Source organism: Scyliorhinus torazame, chromosome 6 (genome assembly GCF_047496885.1).
Source record: "Scyliorhinus torazame isolate Kashiwa2021f chromosome 6, sScyTor2.1, whole genome shotgun sequence".
NCBI classification, from domain to species: domain Eukaryota; kingdom Metazoa; phylum Chordata; class Chondrichthyes; order Carcharhiniformes; family Scyliorhinidae; genus Scyliorhinus; species Scyliorhinus torazame.
In genome coordinates, this window is record NC_092712.1 from 190,588,011 (window position 1) to 190,598,224 (window position 10,214).

At 43.6% G+C, this 10,214-nt stretch overlaps 1 protein-coding gene across 5 annotated transcripts in view; it reads right to left on the bottom strand.

Moving 5' to 3' along the window:
* Positions 1-9,975, bottom strand: part of LOC140425190 (uncharacterized) — an 80,007-nt gene extending 70,032 nt beyond the window's left edge. For all 5 annotated transcript variants that reach the window (XR_011947783.1, XR_011947782.1, XM_072509194.1 and 2 more), the window contains exon 1: positions 9,844-9,975. The gene's annotated coding sequence lies outside the window, so the exon portion shown is untranslated. The remainder of the gene's footprint in view (positions 1-9,843) is intronic.
* Positions 9,976-10,214: the final 239 nt, after the last annotated feature.

The following is a 10,214-nucleotide window of genomic DNA, read 5'->3' on the forward strand; positions in this document are numbered from 1 at the left end:
CACAGAGGCCTTTATTAAGATTGCAGTCAATCCCCGAAGACATAATTCGGTCCAATCTGTATATTTAAAACAGGACCCGGTTGCCATCCAGCGGGTGTCCTGCTTGTCTGTTAAAAAGAGCAGGTTAATATTGGGATTACAGGCAGTGGGGCCAAAGGGGCAAGTCATTCAGGACATTTTACAGCCTGCCAGCTTAGTTTCAATTGGACGGACAGTGAAGGTTTGCGGGGTTAAGTGGCATTGGTGGAATTCGGGGTTAAAATTCCTTCCAATGTTTATAAAGTTGACCATACAAGTTTCATTGAAAAACTTGGAAGCAGATAGCTATTTTAAGACTAGGATATTAAAAAGTAAAGATCAATTTTAATTCCTGGTTGAAGGAAACGATTTTTTTTGAAACTGCCATCAGTGTGTGCAATATAAATGTGAGGAAACATTGCATTGTTTACTAATTGAAGTAAACCTTGCTACTGAAGGGACTGTTGGTTCCTGTAAGTTGGGGGTAAATGAAGGACATTTATCAATGACAGCTTAAGGGTTACAGTTAAATTGATTTTGGTCTATGCTAGTCTAATCTCCAGTGACCACGGATCATACCACAAAGCCATTCCTTATTTATTTGCTTCTGTTCTCAGTGGACCTGTTTTTAAATGTGCTGAGATGTGAATAAGTTACATTTCCAGAGCAACATGATGAGAAACATAATATTCCAGCTAACTCACAGATGTGGTGAAATAAACATTTTGTTGTAGACTCAGTTCAAATGTTATTTTATATTTGCAATTGTCCTTGGCAGAATGGAGTTTCAATAATCTGTTTCATTGGATACTTGCAAAGCAAATTAAGAGCAGCAAATTCAGTGGAGTAAGTTTATATAAAGTAAATGTATATTGGTCTTATTTTTGGACTGTTGGATGCAAGGGAAGTTTATTTAGTATTTTGGTATTGAGCACACACATTTACTGCCAAACTGTTAATGTTGCTTATTCCAGGCCATTGTGTCTCAACTTACTGCTGACAGAAAATTAAGGCATCAACCATTAGGCAGCTGAAATAATTACAGTTACATTCCTGAATAAGCAGGAAAAGAGTTTATTGGCTACATGGCTGAGTTAGTAAACAATTAGTCAAAAGGTAGGAAGGCCAGATTCACAGAGTTGCCCATGAATGAAGAGGCGATAATAATGTCCAAAATGATAAGAGCTGGTACTTTTTCCCAAATGTGTGGACATGATGAAAGCCTGAAATAAAGTTACATGGAGGCACAACTTAATCTCCAAAATCTGGCACAAAGTTAGGAATTCACGAAATTATGTCAAGAAAGCCACAAAAGAGAATTATGTTCATCTCTCAAGGCAGCAGAGCAACTGAAAGAGGCCACCAGCAACTAATGAAGGTCTTTGAATCCAAGTGGAAGGTGCTAGTCATTTTCCATTTGCAATAATTGCAAGAGATGTCATTGGCTCTTGTGGGTCATAGCACAATTGACTCTGACAGGCATCTTCACAACAAGATTACTAATTGTAGTATAATGGTTAAACCACAATTTTTAATTGTGTTGTGTAATGTTTGACATAGCCCCTTCAATGATAAATTCTTTTGAATTTCTTCAATACAAGTTTAAACCTGTCTACAGCACTGAACCTGTTCTTTGTGACTATGATCACAGTGATCATCACTCCTCTTCATTGTTTACCATTCTACATTGTTCAAAACAATTTTTTCCATCATTGCTCTTATGCAACACCTCCTGAAAGACAATATCTTAGCCTGGCTATTTTCCTGGCCGTTTCAACGAAATCACCATACCTCCGGTAATCAGTTGCCCATTTTACCCCTGCATATGATCCCCTTAGGTGTTTGGGTTGCCTTTAACCCCTGCATGATCCCCTTAGCCAGGTTTAGAAGCTCCAGCCTTGACACATTTCTTTCCATGTCCACTTACTTCCAACAACACAACATCACCTGTTTTCTCTTCTATCTCATCACTTCTGCCATTAAAATTTGGGTATTTTCACCTTTAGGACATTTTATTGTGTTAAAAGCACCATTGTTGTTAGAATCTAACCTTCTCTGCTTGACATTCAATGGCACTATCATTGCTGAATCCCCCATTATCAACATCCTGCGGAGTTATCATTGACCAGAAACTGATCTGGACCAGGCGTATAAATACTGTAGCTGCAAGAGCAGGTTACAGCCTGGGAATTGTGGCATGAGTAACTCACCTGCTGACTCATAGTAACACACAAAATAGGAGCAGGAATTGGCCCTTCGCCATTCATTGCGATCATGGCTGATCATCCAACTCAGTATTTTTCCTGCCTTCCCCCTCATATCCTTTGATACCTTTAGCCCCAAGAACTATATCTGTCTCCTTCTTGATGTTTCAGCCTCAAGTACTTTCAGTAGTAGTGAATTTCACATGTGCATCTACCCTGTCAAGTCCTGTTTGAATTTTATAGGTTTCTACGAGATCCCACTTCATTCTTCTGAACTACAGTGAATATAATCCTAACTTACTCAATCACTTCTCATAGGTCTGTCCCGCCATCCAAGGAATCAATCTGGTAAACCTTTGTTGCACTCTCGCCATTACAAGAACATCCTTCTTCAAATAAGGGGACCAAAACTGCACACAGTACTCCAGGTGTTGTGTCACGAAGACACTGTATAATTGCAGCAAGACACCCCGGCTCCTATACTCAAATCCTCACGCCAGTAAGGCCAAAGAATCATTTGCTTTCTTTACCACCTGTTGCATCTGCACGCTTACCTTCAGTGACTAGTGCATAAGGACACGCAGGTCTCATTGCACATTCCCATCTCAATTTATAGCTACTCAGATAATAATTTGCCTTCCTGTTTTCCTACCAAAATGATAACCTCACATTCATCCACAATATACTGTATCTGCCATGCATTTGCCCATTTCATTCAACTTATCCAAATCACAATGAAGCACCTCTGCAAACTCTTCACAGCTCACCCTCCTGCCTAGCTTTATGTCATCTGCAAATTTGTAAATATCACATTTAGTTCCCTCATCTAAATCATTAATATATATTGTGAAACGTTGGAGTCCAGCACTGATCCCTGCGGTACCCCATTGGTCACTACCTGCTATTCTAAAAAAGACCTGTTTATTCCTACCCTTTGTTCCCTGCCTGCCAGCAAATTTAATCCACCTAATCCCATAAACTTTAATTTTACATGCTAATCTCTTATGTGGTACTTCATCGAAAGCTTTCGGAAAGTCCAAATAAATCATATCTGCTGGTTCCCCCTCATCAACTCAACTAGTTACATCCTCAAATAATTCCAGTATATTTGTCAAGCATGATTTCTCTTTCTGTCCGATTCTGGTACTGTTTTCCAATTGCTCTGCAATTAAATCTTTTATAATATCATATAATTTACAGTGCAGAAGGAGCCCATTCGGCCCATCGAGTCTGCACCGGCTCTTGGAAAGAGCACCCCACCCAAGGTCAACACCTCCACCCTATCCCCATAACCCAGTAAATCCACCCAACACTAAGGGCGATTTTGGACACTAAGGGCAATTTATCATGGCCAATCCACCTAACCTGCACAACTTTGGACTGTGGGAGGAAACCAGAGCACCCGGAGGAAACCCACGCACACACGGGGAGGATGTGCAGACTCCGCACAGACAGTGACCCAAGCCGGAATCGAACCTGGGACCCTGGAGCTGTGAAGCAATTGTGCTATCCACAAGGCTGCCGTGCTGCCCCAATGGACTCAAAATGTTTCCACGACTGACGTCAGGCTGACTGGTCTTTAATTCCCTGTTTTCGCTCACCTTCCCTTTTCAAATAGTGGGTTACATTAGCTACCCTTCAATCTGTAGGAACGGTTCCAGAATCTATAGAACTGTGGAAGATGACCACCAATGCACCCACTATTTCTAGGGCAACTTCCTTCAGAATGCTGGGATGTAGATTATCAAGCCCTGGGGATTTATTGGCCTTCAAACCCATCAATTTCCCCAACACGATTTCCCTACTAATACTCAGTTCTTCTCTCTCCCTAAACCCAGTGTTCCACCATTTTTCTGGTATGTTATTTGAGTCCTCATTTGTGAAGACAGGACCAATGTATGTATTTAGTTGGTCAGTTATTTCTTTATTCCCCATTGTAAATTCCCGTTTCCAACTGTAAGGGACCTACATTTGTCTTCACCAATCTTTTTCTCTTCACATTTCCACAAAAATCTTTTACATTCAGTTTTTATGTTCCTAAAAGCTTACTCACATTCTATTTTCCCCCTCTTAATCAATCCCTTTATCCTCTAAACTGGGATGAGATTCTCCGACCCCCCGCCGGGTCGGAGAATCGCCGGGGGCTGGCGTGAATCCCGCCCCCGCCGGTTGCCGAAGTCTCCGGCACCGGAGATTCGGTGGGGCCGGGAATCGCGCCGCGCTGGTTGGCGGGCCCCCCCCGCGCGATTCTCCGGCCCGGATGGGCCGAAGTCCCGCTGCTAAAATGCCTGTCCCGCCGGCGTAAATTAAACCACCTACCTTACCGGCGGGACAAGGCGGCGCGGGCTGGCTCCGGGGTCCTGGGGGGGGGCGCCCACGGTTGCCTGGCCCGCGATCGGAGCCCACCGATCCGCGGGCGGACCTGTGCCGTGGGGGGCACTCTTTCCCTTCCGCCTCCTCCACGGTCTCCACCATGGCGGAGGCAGAAGAGACTCCCTCCACTGCGCATGCGTGAGATGTCATTTCCGCGCCAGCTGGCGGGGCACCAAAGGCCTTTTCCGCCAGCTGGCGGGACGGAAATTCATCCGGCGCCGACCTAGCCCTCAAGGTTGGGGCTCAGCCCCCAAAGATGCGGAGCATTCCGCACCTTTGGGGCGGCGCGATGCCCGTCTGATTTGCGCCGTTTTGGGCGCCAGTCGGCGGACATCGCGCCATTTCCGGAGAATTCCGCCCCAGAATTCTATATTTCTCTTGTAAGTCATGGTTTGGCCTCCTTTCTCATTTTAATTTTGCGCCAGACAAGAATAAACTATTGTTTCAGTTCACCCATTTGTTTTTTTAAATAAATTTAGAGTACCCAATTCAGTTTTTCCAATTAAGGGGCAATTTAGCGTGGCCAATCCACCTACCCTACACATTTTTGGGTTGTGGGGGCGAAGCCCAGCTTGATGAAGAATTCTATCATATTATGGTCACTTCTCGCCAAAATGCCTCGGACAACTAGCTTGCCAATTATTTCTTTCTCATTACACAATACCCAGTCTCGGATGGCCTGTTCTCTAATTGGTTCTTCAATGTATTGGTCCAGAAAACCATCCCGTATACACGCCAGGAATTCCTCCTCTATGATATTATTACTAATTTGATTTTCCCAAGCTCTATGCAGATTAAAGTCTCACATAATACAGATGTTCCTTTATCGCATGCGTCTCTATCCTGTTTAATGCCATTCTCAACATCACCACTACAGCTTGGGAGTCTATACACAATCTTTGTGAGTACTTTTTTGTCCCTTAGTGTTTCTCAGCTCTACCATACTGATCGCACATAGTCGCAGCTAATACCTTTCCTCACTATTGCGTTAATTTCCTCTTTAACCAATGGTCCCACTTTCCCAAAGCCTCGCCACCATTTACAAACCCAAGTCAAGTGTGTGATGGGATACTCTCCACTTGTCTGGATGAGTGCTGCTCCAACAACACTGCAGAAGCTTGAAACCATCCAGGACGAAACAGCTTGCTTGATCGGCACCCCATTTACCAACTTAAACTTTCACTCACTTCACCACCAACATAGTGGCAGCAGTGTTTATCACCTACAAGATTCACTGGAACAACTCACCAAGGCCCTTTCGACAGTGCATCCAAATTTGGGCCATCCTCAAAGGATAAGGGTAGCGGATGCAGGGAAGATCTCCACCTGAGAGTTCTGCTCCAAGCCACACACCAACCTGAATTGGAAATATATCCCCATTCCTTCATTGTTGCCGGATAAAAGTCCTGGAACCCTTCTCCCTAACACCACTGTGGGTGAAACAACACCACATGAACTGCAACAAGTCAACAAGGTAGCTCACCACCACTTTCTCAAGGGAAATTAAGGATGGGCAATAAATGCTGGCCTTGTCAGCGATACCCATGTCCCAGCAAATAATTAAGAAAAAGTTGTTCACCTCATTCATAACCATTAGGACTTCTGATGTAAAATATAAAAATTACGAAGATAAACTTGAGAAAGAAATCAGAAGAACAAAAGCAGAGATTCATAAGATGGCATTGCTGGATACATTTCTTCAATAATTCTAACTATGCTGGCTGTACCATATTATAAATGTACCCAATTCCTTCAAATACATAGAGCGTTAGTGAATACCAGGATGAGGGAATCAGTTTGGAACTTTAAGGGGAATAAAGACTCGGCTTCATGTAGGAACTATTTAAAAAAAAAATGAAATGTGTTCTTGAAAGGTTCGAGAGAAATGGTGTGACTTCACTATGGCAGACATTTCTTAAACAGAGTGAGATAATGATTCAGATATTGTGGTCAGTGGTGAAAGCACAGCTCTTACTGCTGACTGACCTTAAAGTAACATGCCTGCAGAACCTTAGTTGGCTCTGTGGAATCAGTTTTACCTCTTGCAATATCAATTTCATTCTGGCTACATCTGCAGGGAATCCCTTATGTCCAGGAACAGTGAAGTCACCAAATTAACCAAGGAACCAATTGGGGTGAATAAACCTTAGAAGCAAGAAGTGAAACACATTGCTTATCATTCACTTTTTAATCATAATGCAGAGAGAGAAATAAAGGTTGGGACATACACATGTGATTAAGGTAGAAGCTGGAATATCAAAAACAAACTCTATATTTTTTTCAATGTATGGCACCCTTATCACGAAATGCAGGGAACGCCACTCCAGACTTAAAAAATTAGTTTTTCAATCCCAGAGAGGTTGTTCAGCTGAAATTATGACTTATATCATTAAAATCTCAGTTATATCTCAGTTAACAAAGCTTAACTTCTCCCATGTTGTTTTACAGCAAGTATGTATGAAATATTGAAATTCACATTAAATGATTGGTTCTGCCCTGATCGCACCAGCAAAGGCTGCAGCAGCCCACCATATAGGTAGCCAGAGTGTCACTGATAGAAACTTCCAGATTTCCATGTTTAACTTTGCCGGTGCAAACACCATGGGGCTGGATTCTCCAATATTGGGGCTATGTCCCCACGCCAGCGACAAGCTCTGGTGTTTCACTCTGGACTTTCCTTAAGAAAGTCCTGGGTGATTCTCCCATCTGCAGGGGGCTTGCAGGGCCCCAGAGTGCTCCTCGCATCTCTGGCTGCGGTACAGCACCCCACATTTCCGGTCCTGGAAGTGGACCCGGACCATGAAGCGGCACCAAGAATGAAGGACCCCCCCCCACCCCGGAATTGCACGAGGACGCGGGTACGTGATGCCCAATCCCTCCCCTGGCTGTCCATGAGCCCCCTACCCCCCGGTGAACAATCACCCCCACCAATCCTTCCCAGCACTATTAGAGGTGATAGCAGCCAGGAGGCGTGCTCCATGATTCTCATAGAGAGCCCTGATCAGACTATTGGATGGAAACCAGCAGAGACGGACTTCCTGTACCCGCATTCCAAAAAGCAGCCCTCCAGCAAGGTGACCACCCCACCTGAGAGGCTGTGGCTCCTTTAGTAAATGTCAGCTCCCTGCAGAAGAGGATGAGCAGCAGTGCTGAAACAAAATGAATGGCCTTCTTCACACTGCCAGGGTAAGCCTGTCACCTCCAGTCTCTTGCTGTACTCCTTCACCCATCCCTTGCACTTCCCAAGGTGTTCTCCTGCCCAGCTATCTTGCGGGTTGCCCATCTGTCATGAGGCTTTCTCCACACCCCCCACCCACCCCACATCTCAATCCTCAATGGTGCCCCCCCCCAGTCTCTACTCTGATTGTCATCTCCGTTCCTACGCCAGTCCCATGCATACCACCCCTCAACCTTCTGACCTGTTAAGGCTCCCACCTACAATCTCCCAATCTGTCTCTCTGCAGGAAAAAACCGAGCACAACAGGCGTGAGGTTACAGCCACACAGAATGATGCAAGAACTCCACACCCTCACCCCATATGAGCAAAGACCCCTTGAGCTGGCTGGCGAGGAGCAAAAAACGCTCCTGCGCTGATGACAAAGTGGGGGCAGCAAGCAAAAGTGAGAACCTTAAGGACACAAGTCATTCCTCAAGCATCACGAGTAAACATTTTGCATAATTTATCCCCTGTCATGCACTAATGCAGTCTTCCTTCCCTTGCAGGACAATCGGATGAGCAGATCGGACCATCCTCACATTCCCTGGATACCACTGACCCGAGCAGTTCAGCGGGGGAATTTGCAGACATCGCCATAGAAGAAGCATCACAGCTGTCACCCGCACACTCAACCAGCGCAGATACTCACACCATGGTGGGATTAAGTAGTAGGCAGACTTCTGCGCCACTCACTACTGAGCACCTCACAACTGAAGATCCCAATTAAAATTGGGTATGTTCACTAACTAAGACCCTTGAATACGTTTGAATAAGTTTAATATGTCCCAAACATTTGTGCTTAATCATTCATATATCAATAAAACTGTCATCAACTTCACGTGGTGAAAACAAAATAAAAAGTTATGCTTGACTGGATGCAGAGGGAGCTCAGGGTTCTCACAGTCAATGTTGTGTGCAATCAACACACACCTCACTTCACATGACCTTGTTTTACATGCATATCACTTGTCATCTGGGTAGGAAAAAAAACAACACTGATGGAAATCAGCAGAATGCGGCAAGTCGGGCCTGATTTCTGAAAATATTGAATATATGTATTTCAAACTCCAATATTCAACGGGTGGGGAAGTCCAGAACTAGGGGTCATAGTTTGAGGATAAAGAGTATAACTTTTAGTACTGAGGAGAGGAGAAATGTCTTCACCCAGAGATGGTGAATCTGTGGCATTCACTACCACAAGAAGTAGCTGAGGCGAAATCGTGTAATCACAAGAAGGAGTTTAGATTATAGGTCTTGGGGCTAAAGGGATCAAGGGATATGAAGGCTAGGCCTGAGCAGGAAATTGAGTTGGATGATCAACCATGATCACAATGATTGGCGGAGTAGGCTCGAAGGTCGAATGGCCTCCTCCTACTTTTATTTTCTCTGTAAACTTTCAAATGTGGTGCTGGAATTCATTTCTCAGAAATTGAGAGGTTAGATGGTTAAAAAAGTTTTTAATCGAGTGAGAAGAAAATGAACAAATTGGCAAGAATCGTTCGGGCCACCGTGTATAGCAAGATCAAAAACATATTTTTGAATAAATTAGTAATAGCTACAACTAGTGATCAGAACGACCCCTGTATTGTAACTAATGTTGCATGTGTGAGAAAAATCAGTAAGTTGTGGAAGCTGACGGAATAAAGATTTAAAAAAAAACACATCAGAACAGAAATGTGCATCACAACACTGCTAAATGAAAGGATTACTGAAACTTGAAAATAATTACGTGTCTCTGGAAACTCCCAGTAAACAAGTTACATGTCAGTATACTAACAATGTCACCTTGCACAGTATTAAAATTCCAAGGGTTATCAGTCACACAAAGTGTGCAACTTGAGGTCCCAATATGGTGCATACGCACAAATGAAAATAAATAAAATATCACAGTGGACTATAAATATGTTGATTCAGGTGCATTCTTCACATAACACATAACAGGAAATTCCAGTAAATTAACACCACCCAAGGGATCACTTCTGATTCGGCTATGTTGAAACTATATTAGTTTAATTCACTTGAGATACTTACAGCTGACAGGAGAATAATACGTTAAGTCTTAGAGCAGAAGAAACATGTTGCCTAATCACCCATGTTAACACACTGCAGAGCCGCACTGAGGATGATCCATTAGATAAACAGAACGACGAATTACCGTAATTGGAGTGAGCCTGTAATAGACAAGTTACATGACCCTTTGAAACCTATAACACTGCAGTCATTGTCTGCACTTCAGTTCACTCTGCATTCCATCTAGAAATATATTTTGAAGAATTAAGCACGGCAGACTTGATTTGCAACACAATAGCCATTAGGCTGTTGAAATACAGGATTGCCAGAGCTGTACAAACATTGATTGTCGCAATATCAATATTTGCCTTTGATTTAGGACGATATATACA